Source organism: Engraulis encrasicolus, chromosome 4 (genome assembly GCF_034702125.1).
Source record: "Engraulis encrasicolus isolate BLACKSEA-1 chromosome 4, IST_EnEncr_1.0, whole genome shotgun sequence".
Taxonomy (NCBI): Eukaryota; Metazoa; Chordata; class Actinopteri; order Clupeiformes; family Engraulidae; genus Engraulis; species Engraulis encrasicolus.
In genome coordinates, this window is record NC_085860.1 from 29,438,851 (window position 1) to 29,459,265 (window position 20,415).

Here is a 20,415-nt window from a genome sequence, read left to right on the forward strand (position 1 = left end):
AAAACTATTGGAAACACTTAATACCACAGCGAATTAAAATCCTGCACTGCATGTATGGTACCCCTGCTTCAGAAGGAACCTGTTCAGGCTCACCTGAGGTTTGCCAATGAACATCAAACTGGATTAGGATATGATTGGGAGGTGCTGGAATCAGATGACACCAAAATCAAACTGTTTGGCATTAACACAACTCATTGTGTTTGGAGGAAGAGAAATGCTGCCTATGATCCCAAGAACAACACCTTCTCCAACATCATACATGAAAGTGGTAACATTATGTTTTGAGGTTGTTTGTCTGGCCAAGACACAGGACAACTTCACATCGTCAAGAAATGGATGGAGGGAGACATGTAAACGTACAATGCTGCATGCCAACCTCTTTCCTACCACCACTAGACTGAAGGTGGATCATGGATTGGCCTCCCAAAATGATAATAATCCATAGCATACAGCCCAAGCAACGAAGGAGTAGCTCAAGCAGAAGCACATTAAGGTCATGAAGTGGCCTAGACAGTTTCCAAACATTAACCCTATAATAATCCTGTGAAGGGAACAGAAGCTCCCATTTGCCAAGCTACAGTCATGCGACTTAAATGATTTAGAGATGATCTGCAAAGAAAAGTGGACAAAAATCCTTTCTAATATATCCACAAACATTGTCATTAACTGAAAGAAACATCTGACCTCTGTACGAGAAAACAAGGGCTTTGCCACCAAGTATTTTGTCTTCTTTGACTAGAGGGGTCAAATACTTATTTTCCTCAATGGAATACAAATCAATTAAAATATATTCTTCAAAGCTATTTTCTGGATTTTCTTTTTGATATTCTGTCTCTCCATATTAGAATACATTTTATCATTAATATTTTAGAATGATCATGTCTTTATTAGTGGGCAAACCAACAAAATCAGCAAGGGATCAAATACTTATTCTCCTCACTGTAAATACTAATTTCATTGCTACAGTATGAGTGTCAGCATTTTTTTCATTTGTGTGCCCATAGGTTACCTGGTAACAGTATTACAGAAGAGGGCTGTGCAGCTCTAATGTCAGCTCTGAGATCAAACCTGTCACATTTTATAGAGCTTGATCTGAGTGACAATGCACTAGGAGATGCAGGGTTGAAACAGATTTCAGCACTCCTCAGGAATCCTAACTGTAAACTACAGAGACTGCTGTAAGATCATTGTTTTTTTGCCAATGGAATTACAATAAATACTCAATATTTTTAGTCTAAAATTAGTCAGATTACTGAACCTTTCAATATATTTTGACTTCATCTTTTCTCTCAGACTGCCAAATGTTGGTGCAACAGGGGAAGGATATGCTGCTCTGGCGTCAGCTCTTAAATCAAACCCTTCACACCTAGAGGAGTTGAACCTGAGAGGAAATGACCCTGGAGACTCAGGAGTGAGGCTTCTCATTGAAATTCTTGATCATCCTGACTGTAAACTTAAGAGACTGCGGTAAGAAAAATCAGTATTTGGTTTGGGGTTGCATGAATTCTGTCAACATTGGGAAGCTGTATTTCACCAAAAAGAAACATGCCTGTCACCATTTACAGTAACTACGGAGGCAGAGTTTGTGAATATTAGTGAATATATGTGAATATATGAATATATGTTTGGTGAATATATGTGCAATGTTGTGTGTAATGTCTTTGTGTCTTCTTCTGTGCTTATGTATGTATGCTACTGGACACGTTAATTTCCCTCGGGATTAATAAATTATACTCTACTCTACTCTCTACTATAGATCATGATCCTCTTCATGGGAGTTTAACATAGGGGTGTTGTACTCACTTTTGCGCCATCATAATTTCACAAAAATGGAACAACATTTCATTTAAGTTATATTATTAACCTTACTTTTCTGTTGTGAGTTTAACAGATTTTGTATTAAGTTTACTCTATGCATGTTTTGGAAATAATGTGTGCTTATTGAAATATTGTAGAGGTGCACCGAAATGAAAATTTGGGCCCGAAAACGAAACCGAATAATAATTAATCACTTGGCCGAATACCGAAACCGAAACCGAATATTACAATTCAATCAAAAGTTATCAAAAGTTTTTCACTATTTTTAAATATTGGTTAAATCTACGGTTTACAATAAATGTTTTGACATGTTTTTGAAAGAAAAGAAATTTGTATTTGAAGTCTTCAAATGTTAGAGTAGAACTGAAATTAGTTTCATTAACGCCCATTTTCAATTCATTTTCTATTCGGCCTCCAATTCGGCCACTCAATTGAGTATCGGCAGAAAACCAAAAGAGTCTTTTTTTTGCGTTTTCGGACAAATTTTTTCCACGACCGAATTTTCGGTGCACCTTTGAAATATTGTTTTTAAAAGGGGTGTGCTCGTTAATTCTGAGAACTGTATGTATTTATTTTTATTCTTTATGTCTTCTAATCAAATTACCTTTTCAGAATGAAATGTGATGGGAAACCATGACTTGTGAATGTAATACCATTCTTTCCCTGCTGTGAATATCTTTTTGCAGACTGTTGGAAAGTGATGCAGCAGAAGAAGCCTGTTTGTGTCTGAGTTCAGTTATCGGAAGAAACCCCTTATTCTCAACAGAGCTGGACCTGAACATGTGGACACCAGAAGATTCGGTATTTAAGAACTTCTGTACTCTACTGACTGATTCACACAGCAGATTTAGGACGCTTAGGTTAGTGGTTTCATTTCTTTGATCAACACTCCGATTTGACTCCAGTCAAATCTTTACCAGACATTCTTACAATACTGTGTGTGCATATATATTATGTATGTGTGTGTGTGTTTGTCCTACTCAATTATATCTGCCTTCACAGGCTTAACAACATTTCAATAACCATGGAGGGCTGTGCTGCTTTGGTGTCTGCTCTAACATCAGAGCCCTCACACCTGCAAAATCTGGAACTGAGTGGAAATAAACTAGGAGACTCGGGAGTGAACCAGATCTCTTTCATCCTCAGGAATCCTGACTGCACATTACAGAGCCTGGTGTAAGTACACATATGTAGTATACTATGTATTTTATTTGTGTGTTTATAGCCAGGGGTGCACATAACTGGTACGCAGGTGCGCATGCGCACCAAAAATTAGCAATGCGTACTGCCACCTCGGTCACTACAGCGCACTTGCGTACTGACTATCCCTCTTGAAAGATTTCACGATAGGCCTACTGTTGATGTTGGTGAATGGTCAACATATCCAAAAAGAAACAGACAACAGTAGCCTAATCAGTTTCTTTGGAGTTTCGCCAACAACAAAGAAAATTGAGTGAGATTGAAAAAAAAACTTTCAGAGAAATGGCTCCAAGTGCCGTGGCTTGAGGCTAATGATGAGCAGACAGAAATGTAGTGCCAGTCCGTTGAAATGTGGAATCGTTCCGTATGTGGTATGTGACAGTTAAATCGTGCGTTCCGTGTTGAACAGGTAAGGGACGCAATGTGTCCTGTTTTCTCATAAATGCTTAAAAATAGACATTTCACTCGCATACCAACTGTAAATATAACGACAGTCAGCGCGAGCGCGACCGAGTTGAGCTGCTGAGGCTCTCTCCTCCCATCATTATGAAATTGTGCCGTTTGTTTCTGTTAACTCTGGAAAATGGACGCTCACCCCTGTCATTCTCATTGGCAACTCTCCGATGCATAGAAGTTAAAAACTGAAAGCATGCATGCATGCGCGTGGCATCTTAAATGCACGCAATTCCCGGCCAGCTCCATTTCTTAATTTCGTCAGCTCCCTCCCACCATATCCCAAACCGGACACCGCATACAAGTTTATTCCCCGTCTGTGCATCAGTTAGCAGGCATGACGGCGAAATCGGCAAAAACAGATGAAATCCAGACAATAATCACTTAACTTGAAGATGACATGTTGACCATTTGTAGGCTAATTAAGATTTAAAGAATACCAAACTAACACATGTTTTGATTAGGCTACCTTGCTTGCACCAGTTGCATTAGCCTTCAAACAACATGTGTCAACATTCGTGGTGATCATGTTTTATCCTCCTCCGACACTGCGGACAGTGGACTTTTTTTTTTTTTTAAACCTCGGATGTGCGTACCAAAACATATTTGCTGGTGCGCATATGAGTAACACCCTAAAAAAGTTATGTGCACCCCTGTTTATAGCTGATATAACACCATTGACAAGCAAAACTGATGATACAAGGCGCGTGGAGCGTTCGTAATTGTCAGTCTTCTGTACATTTACAAAGGACCGCAGTTGAATAGTATTATGCATGTACAACCTAAGTTAATTTACTTTAAGTGTATGGTTGAGTTTTTACAATTTCTCATGCACTGTACATGGTTCTTCTGAATAACTCACAAACTGTTGCACTTAAAACATTGCATTTATTAACACGTTCAGGACCCGGGCCGGAACCGAACCCAGGTCGGCCGCATAGCAGACGAGTGACCTACCGTTAAGACACGGTAGGACCACACTTGGTTTTTAAATGTACTGTATATTGATCCGTTTGTTGTTGTCTCTCTGCAGATTAAGTAATAACGGGATAACAAAAGATGGTTGTACTGCTCTGACCTCAGCTCTGACATCAAGCCACTCACAACTAACAGTGCTGGATTTGAGCTGTAATGCACTTGGAGACTCTGGAGTGAAACAGATTTCAGCTTTACTCAGTGATGCTGAGTGTAAACTTCAGAGACTGCTGTAAGTAAAATGATAATGAGTGACCAATGAAGTATACTGTCCAATGTTCCCTCTAAGCTGCGCGACTCTCACGTTCTCCGCGCAGAGCAAATCCATGCAGCGCAGGTAAAACAAGGCGGCAAATCTTACAGCAGTTTAAGCGATCACATTAGACGCGGTATTCTGCTTACAATCAGCATTGCGCCTCCAGATGGTTTTTTAATAGCGATCAGACAGAGCACGGATCCGCCGCGCTTCGAATGCTGTCAGTAGAATCTTTAAAACAGTGACCAGACAACGTTGTAACAGCTGTCACTCGCAGCCTAATCTACGGCGTTTGGTTGTGTTAAGTACACAAAAAGCCTAAATTCATATCTGGATAGAAGACAAGTTCTTACTCCTAGCTCGCATAGAGCTCGATCGTGAATCTAATATGAATGTTGATAACGGTCTCGAGCGTCTGGACCGATTTTAATGGATGCCTGTCATAGCTTTGCGAGTGGCAACATCTCTCGCGCTATTGGCATCATTGGAAGTGCGTGCTGCTTTCTGCCAAAGAGTTGCTCCAACTCCAATTGGTTTAAATTACTCAAAATGGTGTTGATGAAATGGTGTTGAGCATTTGTCCACGCAGTGGAAATGTATTGAAAACATATAAACTAATGAATACGCCTAAACGAACTACTAGCCTAGCCTACTGGTAAGAAGGTCCATAAAACCCAGTTAGCCAGAAGGTCAGTCAGACTGTCCGGTAAGAAAAATGTTTACTTCCCAAGGTCTGAAATTTCCATGAGCTCTTAAATTGACAGTGCACTTTTATTTGATGTAGGCCTAATTTAAGCACACTATTTTAGTCTTTTAAATTTGTTACATAGGCCTAGCCTATTATAGGCCTAAAACATTTAAATCCAAATTAAATTATTCATCCTTTTCAACATAAATTCAATATTCTGGGATATTGGTCTGCTGTAAAGATACTTTCTTTCCAACATCTTACAAATGTAGGCTACTGATGGTGGTGGGTTGATGATTAAGTAATAATCAAGGTCTGAATTGGAAACATTACTTAAAGGATTTTGTAATATTCACTATGCAATTCAATTCATATTAAGCATCAATGTTACCCCTAAAATGGAGGGGGTGGTGGGGGGGTCGACCTGCTCACTGAGGTCATTGGCTCTGCTCAGTGATATAGAGCATTTGCTCAGGAACCGAAAAAAATTGAGGGAACATTGGATACTGTACATTTTCCTCAAGTAAAAACTACCACCAAATCGATGCAGGCAGCACTAAAACATCTGATTTACAAGTGCTTGTATATCAACACTAAAGACCGCTGCTCAGAGTTCTCAGAAATTGTGGCAGGGTTTTACTTTCTGAACTTTGGGGATGACACTTCGGCTGGCATTACATTGTCAGTCACAGTCTTTCTGGTTTTCTCTCTCCTCCCTGTCTGAAGGCTTAGTAACAATGGCCTTACAAAAGAAGGCTGTGTTGACCTAACTTCAGCTCTGACATCAAACCCCACACATCTGGTGGAGCTGGATTTGAGCAGGAATGAAGTAGGAGACGCAGGGGTAAAGCTGATTTCCGCTCTGTTCAGTAAAGCAGGCTGTAAGATACAGAGACTACTGTAAGTAAACAGTCTTTGAAGTAAGGCTTGTGGGTCTGAGTGTGTTCATTGGTATTGGTTCATTGTCTCAGCATGTGTACTCAAGTCATTTGGTAAGCTGTGAAATATGGGAATGTGACTGAGTGTCCTACTGTCTCTCCGCAGGCTGAAGTCATGTGGTATCAGAAGTGAGGGTGGTGTTGCTTTGGCATTGGCTCTGTCCTCTTGCCCCACTGCGCTAAAGGAACTGGACCTGAGACAGAATTCTCTAAGAGAATCTGAAGTGAAGTTGATCTCTTCCCTTCTGAAAGACTGCAATCTTCATAAGCTACTGTAAGTAACTTCATACTTGGAAAATGTGGAATAAAAAACAACAACACTATGGTGACAGATTACTTGGTGGCAGGTGTAAAGTCTAGCAAAACTCACAATCTTGAGGAAACTTCTCATTGGCCCTGAGATTAACATTTCATCCATCCATCTATATCATTGAGGGGTGCAGTTTAGTGGTAAACAAAGCATTCTTAGTGTTTTAATTTAGTTTTGTTCCATCTCATTCAAGTAAATGGGCTCCTTGGTCAAATAGTAAATTCGTATGTAATGATGTCTAAGAGCAGTCCCACAGAGGAAAGAGTATTTGTGTGATATGGTTTTCATTAAATGATTTGCTTAAGTTACTTTTTTTGTTTTCAACATGCAGATTGGATCCTGGTTCAAAGAGCTGTTTTAAAAAGCAGAAAAAAGTAATCCGAGCCCTGAGAAGATGAACACAAATGGATTAGATACTCTACTGACCATGCTGATGAAGCATTTCTTGTATATTGCTATGCCTGGAACAGGTTCACATGTATGTCATACTCGTTATGCCATTTTTCACATGTATCTCATACTCGTTATGCCATTTTTTCTTTGCTTTTGAGTAATGTGTCTAGAATTGTGTACATATTACCCGTTTTATTTTATTTGCACAAAAATCCCAGTGTGTCATGATTTAGGCAGAAAATAAACTGAATAAACTTGAGGTGAGAAGGCTGATGTTGTAGTTTTCTTGCTTTGCATATCTCACAATAAATGTAATGAGGCTTTTAGATTGTATCTTCATATGACAACACATACTACTATTACAAACTGTACTATTACATACTTACAGTACAATGTACATATTTGACAGACCACTGCAGCAAGGCGGAAATGGCCAAGTCAATCCTTTAAGTGCCCTCTTTTGTCTTACCTTTACTCTTTAACTTTAACAAAATGTTATTGCCCCCATCACAACGTAGTCAGTACATGTATGAAATTTGTAATGATCACACGCTTCCCCTCAAAATTATACTTTTTCTAATTATATTTTAGTTTTATGAGTTGAGGTTTTATCTTTGCACATTTCTCCATCTTATGTATGGAGTGAATGCTTTGAAATAACAGCATTTAGTTTTATTCACAATACAAAAGTGTTTTAACTTTTTGGGAATCTGCCTTGTACTGTATATTCATCAAGGCATTCAGTGTCATAGCTTTGCTTTGCACATTCTCACAATATTCTTCTAAACCTTTCTGTCTGCCAACACTATGGGTTGGGTCAAATAAAAAAGGTTGAATGGGTTAACTAAAGAATGAGCCTTTTTTGCGTCACTGCACTTGATTACAATTTACCTTAGACACCTCCTCTCTACAAGTTCGCTTTTTTGTACTCTCCCGTATTAGCCCCCCTCACAAAACTGAGACACTGACCTGCCTTTATCTCAACTCGGAAAATTCTGGTATCACATTGATAGATTCATGACTGTGTGTAAGCTATAGAAGCATTCTAGTCTGTGTACTGTAGTTAGCAATAGTTGACCACCATCTGCATAGATATTGCTGAAAGATGGCATTATGACACCCGAATATAATGGTGAGTACATCTTCATCTTCTTTCAACCTGTGTTAATCTAGCATGGTAGAATCAACCAGCTTCCTAATTAACTTAGTCTAGCTCTACATTTATCGGGATATAATGTCCATGACCATTTTCACTTGTCTTCACCTTATAGCCCTTTTCACTTACATTACAAGTTAAAAATAAATAAATTAGAAGATATAATTTAAAGACAAAATTGATATGGAAAAACTTGATTTGTGATAAACAATGCATTAACACCCTGACAAAAAATACACCTTTGAAACATGTTGCCAGCTAGTATGTAATTGTTTAACCAGGGAAGGGTTTCATTTTTTTGTGTTTAAGGGAAAAAGGACAATTAACACATGCCTGAAAGTATAAGAAGTGATACAGGGTGGCTGGAATGTTCTGTCTGAAGTATTTAGTACATTATTAACTAGAAATATCCTGAAGAGGACAAGGGGAAATTTGGTCTCTTTACACCAGACCTGTAGTAATAGCTTTTAAACTAACCCCACAAATCTCTATTAGTTCCTGTTGGGTACCTACATACCAAGTAACTTTATCATTGGCCTATATGTAAAAATCATAATTTACTGCTCTCTCACTTCCAGATATACAGGGAAATGTTGTAAGCACATACTAACATGTGACTGCAAGGAGTCACTCTGAGTGGAGTGAGTATGGGCAGAGAAACACGGCATCTGACATGAGTTTATCCAGGAAGCCTCCGGACACTAAAAGGTGAGGTATATGGCTTGCCGAATATTTTCCTATGAAAAGAACAGACAGTGTGAGCTTGCAAGAACCTTTTTTTTTTTTTTAAATCAGACCTGCATTAACAAACTAATGCAGAAATACTGCACCTGTTCAACATATTGAAGGTGTGTATCTGTGATAATTGTGTGTGTCTGTGTGTATGTGTGTGTGTGTGTGATGGGAAAGATAAGCAGTGTATCAAGACAATGCAATGGGCACTTAGAACAAAAATATGATTCTCTTCTAACTCATTTAGCTCAACAAATACAATTTACAAAAACATTCTAACATTTTGGCAGCTGTGGTGTAATGGTATAGAGCCAGGGCTGGACTGGCCATCTGGCATACCAGGCATTTCCCGGTGAGGCCTGCACCCTCGTGAGCCCCTATTTTCAGCTTCGGAGGCTGACATGCCATCATTTGGGTTTCCGCTCACCTGAAAATCCTGACGGTGTTCATGATTCATTAGGGGACTGCACCAGAAAATTCCCGTTGGAAATCAAACCTCAAAACATAGACGCCACTGTTAGATCATTGGAACCAGAAGATGAACTTTGCACATTTTCCCCCGCCACCAGAACTGGTTCTGCTCGATTGCCTGCTGTCCTGCTCGACTACAATGTAACACGTCAGAGCTTCTGGTTAATGCTTAAATGCTGTGTATTTAAAATGTTATCCTGGGAATGTCCCCTATGACTGGGATCCACAGTTTTAGGGTTAATTAATCAATCATTTGTGATGACAATGACAGCTTGAGTTGCCGGAAGATTTTTGGTAATCATTTATTAATGTCCATATATGTACCATTTGGCAAATATCTGATTCCTTGTTATTTTTAGTCATCTTTTAACAGATGCTTAGAATCAGAAAGGAATTATTAACCTCTGCTGTGAGAAGTTGATTTCCATTGCTGACGTCAACAGAGAACTTGTAGCCCCTTAATGCGCGCCGTACCTCCAGTGGCACGCTGTAATAGTCATTGAAATGTAACTACCATAGCACTACAATACTATGACACAACACAGGCCCTTTAGAAATGCACCATGACTTGGTCATTATCATACTGGTAACAACAAATGTATTAAGCCGCGTCTTAAAGGGTTAATCAGAGATCTTATAGACAGAGTTACGTAATTCTAGTTATTTTCCGGTATCCATGTGATGTCGGGTGAACGCCCCTTTAGGAGACCTTGGGTTAGGACACCTTCTGAGTCCTGAGGTTGAGAATAAATAGGAGTCCCCTTAGTGCTGTAGATGGCGGTAGCGCACTTCTTGTGCAAACACTTCAAAAAGTGAAGAAGAAGGAGGGGACAACGCCCCCTTAGGAGACCCAACTTGACCACACTCTTTTGCATCGGGTGGCTGGGGTTTGAATCCTCTTTATTAATATACCCTCTTTGGTTTAATATTAGAGAAGGTTTGGTCCGGGTGGTATTGCCCACCTGGGAAACTCCAACTCCCATTGTCATTGTGACCCAGAACTCCACAGCACACAAGTGTTCACTGCACACAACGAAATTGCAATTTATGCCTCACCCGTGCAAGGGGGCAGCCCCCAATGGCGCCCCAAGGGAGCAGTGCGGTGGGACGGTACCATGCTCAGGGTACCTCAGTCATGGAGGAGTATGGGGAGAGCACTGGTTAATTACTCCCCCCACCAACCTGGCGGGTCGGGAGTCGAACCGGTAACCTTTGGGCTACAAGTCTGATGCCCTAACCGCTTACTCATGATTTATCCATTGCAGCCTTATTATCATAGTTAACGTGTGCAACAAGACTTGTGCAGTCCTACTGGAGCTTTCATATATGTGGTGAAAACCTGGTAGGTCTATAAATCTCACGTCCCCTTTCTTTGTTTTAGTTTGTCTTTGTTTCTGTGCAGCTTCATGCCAAGGTCAATGTTTAGTTGTGTTATGCAGCACCCAGCATGTGAATGTGAAGTCACACTAGCAGTTTTTCTGTGGATTTTATCTAAATTATCAAACAAGCTCACAAGAAGAGTTGTAGCCTACTTTTATCTTGATTTTCTGTTTGTGATTTGTTATTGTAGTTAACATTTGCAACAAGACTTGTGCTATGTGTGCAGTTCTACTGCAGCTTTCATATATGTAGCAGAGAACCAGTGTTGCCAGATGTGTCTGATCAAATCCCGCCCAAAAGGTGCTCAAGAATTTCAACAAATTGCATTGATTTCTATAGGCATAAAACAGCAGGAAAAAAACGTCAAATGGCTGATTTTTCCCGTTTTTACCCGCAGATGGCCATCCCGAGCAGCCCAATTGGACGAGTCAATCTGCCAATGAGCTATGAGAATAAGCACTGGCCGGTTGTCATGGATGGTACTGCCGCTAGTTGGCTATCGTGGGTAAGTGAAAGATGAATGGGTGTCAATGGAGTTTCCTACAATCATAATTTTTTTCTTGTTGTATAATTTTTTGCCTAGAAATATTAATATTCAGTTCGAAACTAGAACTAATAAGAACACATTGGAGTATTCTTCAGATTTTTTGTGCCACTAGATCACTATATACTGGGTCAGCAAGCTCATTTTATGAGACCAAATCCATAAACATTAACAGAATGCTAGCGAGTAAGGGTCGAAATCTTCTGTCCTGCTGGAAAAACTAAACACCTGAAACTGACAGTACAGCTTCTTAAATAACACCAGCCATAGTTCTAGCCAGGAATATTTCATATTTGAGATTTGTGACTGGAAATGGCAGTAGCGTTTTTTTTTTTGTAGCATTTAGCCCTATGGAGTCAATTTTCCATTCCGTTCCTTTTCCACTCACACGGCTCTGTTTCCACTTGCCCGCACTTGCCAACTAGTTGCAGCTTCGTGGTGGAACTGTGGCTACAATGGGAACCAATAGGAGATAACCTTCTCAAAGCTTAAAGGTTCTCTGTGTGTAGTGAAAACCACAAGTCACACATTGCCAGTGGTGTAGTCTACGTAGAACTCAGGTATACAGAGTATACCCACTTCTATATTTCAGGGATTTCAGTATACCCACTTAAAATTGATTGATTCATTGTTTTGAATAGCACAAATATATACAGTATACCCACTTCAAAAAAAATCTCAAATATACAGTATACCCACCATAAAAAAGTAGACTACACCACTGCACATGGCTTTTCTGCTCTTCTCCTCTGCCCGTGGTGTCATGGAGCAGAATGCAAGCTCTCCCAGAGCCCTATCTCACGCCTTTCGTAAAGTCTTCACGAAAATAATATATTAATTTTCGTGGTGCATTCACGTTATTGCCCGCCTTTCGTAAAGTCTTCACGAAAATAATAGATTAATTTTCACGCTGCCTATTCACTTGAATTGCCCCACTGCTGCTATGGTTATCCAAACGTCTGCAGGGGCGGGGAGGGGGTGCTGACAGAACACTGCTGATACACTCGGGACTCACTAATTCGACGCCCTTTCGGTACTTACGCCTTATGTCCCCTAAACCTAAACCTAAACCTAACCCTAAGCCTAACCTTAACCCTACTTAACCCTAAACCTAACCCTAACCCTAACCTTAAAGGAGAAGTCCAGTTTTTTGAACATTAAGGCCATTTTCTGAGTGGTCTGCAATGTTTTAGAGTCCCCCTCACCGTTTATTTCATGTTTGCTGCAGTCTCTGTTATTTGGCTGATTTGGATTTGATCTCAATCAGCTTTAGAATGGCCGTCTATGAGCACCTGCAACTCTGTTCTTAAAATCACCTTAAACATTTGTTTTCGAAAGTCTGCAGCTCACAAAGTGGTTAGGGGTGTTCACTAGCAGTCCCTAACAAGTTTCAAGGCGAAATATGGCTTCTGTCATTTTTTATTTGCCATTTTGTGAAAGAAAGTGAAAGTGAAAGTGAAACTTAATTTACAAATTGCTACATAAAACACACATAAAACACGACAGATGCCATATTTCGCTACAAAAATTGCTAAGGAACACCAGTGACTACTGCTGAACACTTACTGAGTTGCATATTCTTCAAAACAAATGTTAAAGGTGATTTTAAGAACAGAGTTGCAGGTGCCCATAGACGGCCATTCTAAAGCTGGTTGAGATCAAATCCAAATCAGCCAAATAACAGAGACTGCAGCAAACATGAAATAAACGGTGAGGGGGACTCTAAAACATTGCAGACCACTCAGAAAATGGCCTTAATGTTCAAAAAACTGGACTTCTCCTTTAACCCTAACCTTAACCCTAAACCTAACCCTAAATTGCTTGTTTGAAATGTTTGATGGCTACCGAAAGGGCATCAAACTAGTGGGTCGCTAGGCAACAGTTGGGCAATTCAAGTGAATAGGCAGCGTGAAAAGTAATCTATTATTTTCGTGAAGACTTTACGAAAGGCGGGCAATAACGTGAATGCACCACAAAAATTAATATATTATTTCCGTGAAGACTTTACGAAATGAGTGAGATACGGTTGTCTCCCACCAGGGCCGGTGTATCCTTGATGAATGACAGATCAAATGATGATGGAAAACCCAATAGCAGAGGAGAACCACCTTCTTATCAAAGGTATACTAATAGGAATATATTTATCCAGTTATTAATACACATTCACACAAATGGCAAGTACTTTGGTTTGTCCTGTAAAAACAAAGTCTAAAAACCTTGTGAATAGCAGGTACTTACTGTATGTGCATGGCCGGTTCTAGTAGCCTAAACTTGGTGCCCTAGGCGAGCACCCTTCTTTGCTTTTGGTGGAATTAGAAATTGACATGTGTAAACATTAGAGATGTACCGGATCCAAGATCCGGTTCCGGATCCGGCAGGATAATAGGGTTTTTCACAGGATCCGGATCCGGTTCCAGGATCCGGTAGCCGAGGCTTTTCAGTCAAAATAGTTTGAGCCAACGTGATAAAAAGGGCCCACGTGTGTGAGTAGGCTATGTGTTTCAACCCTTTCGTAGGATCCGGTATCCGGTTCCGGATCCGGCAGGATCTTAAGCAGTGGATCCGGTATCCGGCAGGATCCTAAAAATCAGGATCCGGTGCATCTCTAGTAAACATAGTGTCATACATCTGACAGAGCACATCTGATCTACTGCCTACATATGTACCGAGTGCCTATTAATAATAATTGTCAATCAATATAATCAATATAGAGCTTAATGCTTTATTTCGCTTAATGTTCTAATTCTGTGGGACTTGGTGCCCCAAAGACGTTTGGTGCCCTTGGGCCTAGGCAACCGCCTGGTCTGCCTATGCCTAGCGCCGGCCCTTGCTTATGTAGTACCTGACATGCAGGTTACCAGTTGTACGGTAATACCAATTCGCAGTGGCTATGCCACTCCTGTTTTAAATGGACTGGAGAAACCCTATTTGATGTACTTTGTAGTGTGACCAACTCTGAGCCCTCCCCAGAAAGGGACAGTGTACAAGAGACATGTGTAGCAATGAAAGTTTATTACAAACCATAGTTTTAACATAAATGATAAGGAAACGCAAAGGGGAAACCTAAACTGAGCAACTGTAGAGGGAGCTGGCTGAAACTAGTAAGGTCAGGTCGGCACGGCAACCACAGCTCTTCTCCTAGGAGACCCTGGGAGAGGGGCAAGACAAAGCAACTCAGCACCATGCAAGCATGCAACCTAGGAAAAACCCTGCAGACTCAAAAGCTGTTAGTATCACACCTAAAGTCTATGTCTATGTCTTCATCGGAAAGAAAGTCAAGTCAAGTCAAGTGAAATTACGTTTCTATCACCACAAAATAAGACTGTGTTAGTTGTTATCACTACACACCAGGAAAAGTGTCCCCTCACTATGGCCCCCCACTGAAAAGAGCAGCTGTCAGGTGCGGATCCAGCCTTGTACAAGGAACCTAGAGAAAGGACATGATTAATCAGCCAGCTCCCAATACGTAATGGCCCTGACTTGGTGGTCGCTACCAGACATGGGGCCTATACTACAAAGCTGATTCAGGCTAAGTAAGCGGTAAATCATCTAATACAAGAGCTTTTCTTTGAGAGTCCAGGCTCTTCTATTATATGATTTACCTCTTAACTTTAACCTTAACTTACCCTGAACCAGCTTTGTAGCATAGGCCCAGGGACTGTTAGGGGGTGCATTCCAATATGCAACCTTGCGTCACGTTTTGCTGATGCCCTGCCTCCATGGAGAAAACAATTACAGTAAGTTTCCCCGCCGTCAGCCTAGGCACAACAATTTTGGGGGGACTATTCCTCATTCTCCATCCAGTTTGCAAATGAGAAAATGACTTTATAATTGAGCTTTTGTGAGATATTGAAATATAATGCTGATGCCAGTCATCACAACGTATTACTTCCTCGTACGAGGCCACAAGCACAAGTGGAGGATGCAAGGTCGCATATTGGAACGCAAAAGCAGGGAGTCACATGATCCAGGTCTACACCAGTCACATGATCCCACCCTGTCAGGACAGGTAAACACCAACAGAGAAACCCAGATCGCCACACTTATGTTCCTTAGTGTTATGGAGAAACAAGCAGGATTGTCTACAAAGGGCTATGTCTCCAAGAGGGACAAATGAAAAGGTTTCCCATCCAACATCAAAGAGGAAAATCTGTCCTGCCAGCCTTTCAAACGGTATTTAAGCTTCAAAACACATTTAACGGTCTGTTTTGGTTAGTTATAGCATTTGACATAGACAATTGAAAAACATACAGTGAGACTAAGTATTTGATCCCTTGCTGATTTTTGTTGGTTTGCCCACTAATAAAGACATGATCAGTCTATAATTTTAAGGGTAGGTGTAATCTAATCTGGAGAGACAGGATATCAAAATGAAAATGCAGAAAATAACTTTGAAGAACATATTTTAATTGATTTGTATTGCATTGAGGAAAGTAAGTATTTGATACCTCTAGTCAAAGAATACAAAGTAGCCTACTTGGTGTCAAAACCCTCAGAGGTCAAATGTTTCTTTTAATAAATAATGTTTTTGGATGTATCAGAAGGGATTTTTGTCCACTTTTCTTTGCAGATCATCTCTAAATCATATTTTTTTTCTGGCTGTGTCTTGAAAAAAAGTATTAGGTGGTACGTAAAAATATTCTTTTTTCTTTCTTTTATTCTACGCTTGTCTCCTAGTGCCATGGAGAAGTGGGCAGAGTCACCTACAAGGACCCGCATATCCATAAAGAGTGACAGATCAAACATTGATGTAACACCCAAAGTCAGAGAGGGAAAGCCGTTCATGAAGCTGAGAGCAGGGTCTCCTACAAGGACTTGTGTGTCCATGAAGAGTGACAAATCAAAAGATGCAAGACCCAACTTCAGTGAAGGAAAACTATCCTCTGTGCAAAGGTGTCATATTATCCCATCTTCAGTTGCACATGCTGTAAATAATCTCAAACAATTTAGGCGCTAGTTGTCGATGTGTATATTTTGATATTTGTTTAAGCTTTTACGTATAACCGCGACATTTGGATAAGTCAACTGATGGTTAAATGAGCTGTAAACATTGACTCTCTCGACCACTTTCGCAGTCCTCCGTCAGAATTCTCCTTATTTAACTTGTGGCTGACGGAGCGACCAGATTCGAGTCCAAACATCATTTAAAACACACTGCCTTCATTTGCTCTGAAAGTCTCATGTCCAGTCACATGCATTTTATGGGACAAGTGCTCAAGGTCCAGTGGGTCAAAGGGGCAGTGTTGTGATGCAACTACATGTAACAAGATTACATAATTTTATTAATTAAAAATAAAATGTGTCTAAATTCTTGCAGTTATAAAAAGAAAATTCACATATAATTGAGTAACATAGAAATATGAATATTGAAGATTATATTACCTTTATAGAGTAATTAAAATAGTTACACTACAATAATATTTTAATCAAGGTCACTTGTACGTAATTGTATTGAATTACATTATGAATGTAACCCAATACTGGTTTGTACAAGTATGCAATAGTACTAGTGGGAAGCATGTACAAATATTATGAGGCTTTAAAAAAACCCTTCTCTGCCCCTCAGTGTTATTGAGGATAGAGCCTTGACAAATTTACTATATGTGCATAGCTATGTACTATCTGAGCTTATTGCTTTGTGTACATGCCTGTGCTGGTTCTTAGTGTCATGAGGGAAGCAGGATTGCCAACAAAGAGATGTGTGTCCATGGGAAGTGACAGATCATATGAGGTCTTCCCACCCAACTTCAAGGAGGACGATCTTCCCTCTCAAAGGTATACAGTATAGCACTTTTACAACAATGTCATTGGTCTTCTTCTTGATGATTTAAATAGCGGAGTTCTGCCCTGAATTTAGAGTTTTTTGTATATGACTTGACATGAACAAAACACATCTATAACATTGAACCAACTTACAATTTTAATAGCCTTCTTTGTGCCCCATATTGTCATTTAGAATACAATAGAGCCTCAACACTATCTGTGCAAATCTAGAACTCACAAAATATTGTTTTGTTTACATGCCTAAACTGGTCTTTAGTGTCATGAAGGAAGCAGGATTGTCTACAAAGAGCTGTGTGTCCATGGGGAGTGACAGATCATATAAGGTCTTCCCACCCAACTTCAGGGAGGAAGATCTTCCCTCTCAAAGGTATATAATCTACGAAACCATTGAAAATACAGATGATTTTATTAACTCTGTGCTGCATGGTCTTAATTTCTTGTACATGTCCTGCCAATTGGCCTGCATAACACCAAATTCTGGGCCCTATACAACCAGCTCTCATGGACTCCCTCCCCAGGCGTGGTTCACATACTTAGGTGGGGCAATATGACTCCCTGTAAGGCACCCCAATACTGCTCTGCAAAGCAAAAAGGCAGTTACTGAGCAGAGCTCCAAACTGAGTAAAATTATTTAAAAAGGATCCTGTCTGGAGTGTGTACAACCATTGGGGGTGGGGGCACCACCTGATCCCTATCTGTGCACACCTATGGATCCTGTCGTCCAGTCTAAGTAGTTTTGGGTAGATTATTCCCTTATGAAAATCAACCATGGTAAACCATGATTTCATGTTTTTTTGTGCATGGTTCGGCACGGTTTTTGGTTTGACTATGGCTGCCGCTTTTTTTATCCAACACACATATTGGTGACAGTCCTTGGAGCAATGTGGGGTTAGGTGCCTTGCTCAAGGGCACTTCAGTCATGGATAGAGGTGTAGGGAGAGGTAAGGGTGGGATTCAAATCTGCAACTCTGTGATCTTCAGTCCAACTCCCTAACCATTACACCACGGCTGCGAAAAAGTTTCCATGCTTTTTTGGGTGACCATGAAACCCAAAATTAATCATGTTTTTTAAGCAGGGTTTGTGACTATGGTTAAACCATAGACACAATTGTAGGAGGAGAGAAGTGCTGCACACTCACAAGTTAAATAAACAGTTTTTAATGTGACAACGTTTCGGCCTGTCACATGACCTGTAGAAGGCCGACAGGCCGAAACGTTGTCACATTAAAAACTGTTTATTTAACTTGTGAGTGTGCGGCACTTCTCTCCTCCTACAATTGTATTTTCTGGTTGCCAGCACCTCTGTTTCTGGTGTGCGTTTTGCACCTCCACTCATAAACCATAGACACAACCTATGCTGAAAAAAACATGAAAACCATGAATAACCATGATCCACGGTTTAAAAACATGGATAAGCCATAGCAATACTATGGTTGGTTCATAGTACTTAGAGAAACCATGGTTACTACAGTAAACCCATGGTCCATTTTCACAAGGGTTGACATATAGCAGTTTTGTTACTTTATATGATCATAGTTTTTGCAGATCAATCACTTTATTTAACTACCAGTATATACAAATGTTGATATACTGTATGTCTAAAATCATAATACTTTGTAGGGAAGGATACCGGCTGTGGCCCAGGTGACTCCCCCTATATCCCACACACTCCCCCTCAATACACCTGACAACACACAGGAGACATCTGTAACACTAAAACAACATATGAATGCTAATGCCTACATTAATGCTTTATTTTCAGTGAACAAATGAGAAGTCACCAAATCGAGACACAGAGTTTGAAGAATATTTTACAGGTAAATAAACTGATATCCTCAAGAATATCATCTAAGAAATATTCACCACCACCCTACTCCCCTTTCAAAACTTTGTTTGGTCAACTATGTATGCATTATTTTTGATCCGTTCAAACTGTCAACACCTTAATACCTCTATCGACCTTTGACATGTAACACCTTTCTTTTCCAATTGTTGTAGATCGATTTTGTACTGTAGGTGTCATGTCAAATGTCAAATAGTATGAACAGAAACACTCCACAAGCATCATTACATTTCTCTAAACTTTACTCCCGTTAACACAGAGAATTATATCGTAGACTCTTGCTGTCATGCTGAATTAGGGACTTGTGAAGTGAAAGCCATCCTGGGACACTCCCATTGTCATTGTGACACAGTGCTCCACAGCCCACAGTCACATAATGAAATTGCATTTATGCCATGCTCAGGGCCTGTTCATTACTGCTTGCACCAACCTGGAGGGTCAGGAGTCAAACCAGCAACCTTTGGGCTACAAGTCTGATGCCCTAGCCTAGGGATGTCAAACTCAGGCCCAGGTGCCTAATCTGGCCCGCGGAGCCATTTTATTTTGCTTGCAAGATCATTTCAAATGTTTATTACAGTTGGCACGCATACACCATAACTGTGTAGCGTATTAAGTTTTGAACATGAAAATGTGTATATCACAGGAAAATAAGTGGGCCCAGGCCATTGAAACAGCTCACACTGAAATACAACAGAATACGTATATGCAGGCTCATTTCAACTATATGGGAGTCTGTTTAAGCATAATTTTTAAATTATTATTTTTTTTTTTATAAAGATATTTTTATGGGCTTTTTTGGCCTTTATTTCGGATAGGACAGTGAAGGTGCGACAGGAAGTGGGTGTGGAGAGAGAGATGGGGTAGGGTTGGGAAATGACCCCAGCTGGACTCGAACCTGGGGTCCCCATGGGCATTCAAGCCCAAGTGTGGGGGGCTTAGCGCGCTGCGCCACAGCGCCCCCATAAATTTAATTTCTGTGAACATTTTTTTTTGTTCGGCCCGCCGCGCCTATGCTCCAGATTTTGATTTTGGCCCACGGTCAATTTGAGTTTGACACCCCTGCAGCCACTTACCCATGACTGGTCCCATTGTGTAATCAGGTACTGGAGGAGAAGATCACTGCTTTTTTGAAAGACGAGCTGCAGAGATTTAAGGCCATTCTGAGTCCAGACTACAGAGCACATTTTGAGGAGAAAGCTGAGGACGAGGCTGATGCAAGAGAAGCCATACTGACATTGGCACTGCACTTTCTTGGGAAGATGGATCAGAAGGATCTCGCTGCCAAATTGGAAGAAAGTAAGACATGTTTGTATGGGCCCTTTTCCATTGCCCATTTTCTACCAGGTACAGCTCACCGTGGTATGACTCAGCCACTGTTTATTGATTTTCGATTAGCTAAGTATGGCACAGCACGACTCGAAAACCAGCCCTCGTTTTTCAGCCATCTGAACCAAGCTGATTAGGTGCTGTCGCT

The 20,415-nt window shown here is 40.5% G+C and overlaps 1 pseudogene; it reads left to right on the forward strand.

Moving 5' to 3' along the window:
• LOC134448049 (uncharacterized) overlaps positions 1 to 20,415 on the forward strand; it is a 34,215-nt pseudogene that overhangs the window by 7,093 nt on the left and 6,707 nt on the right.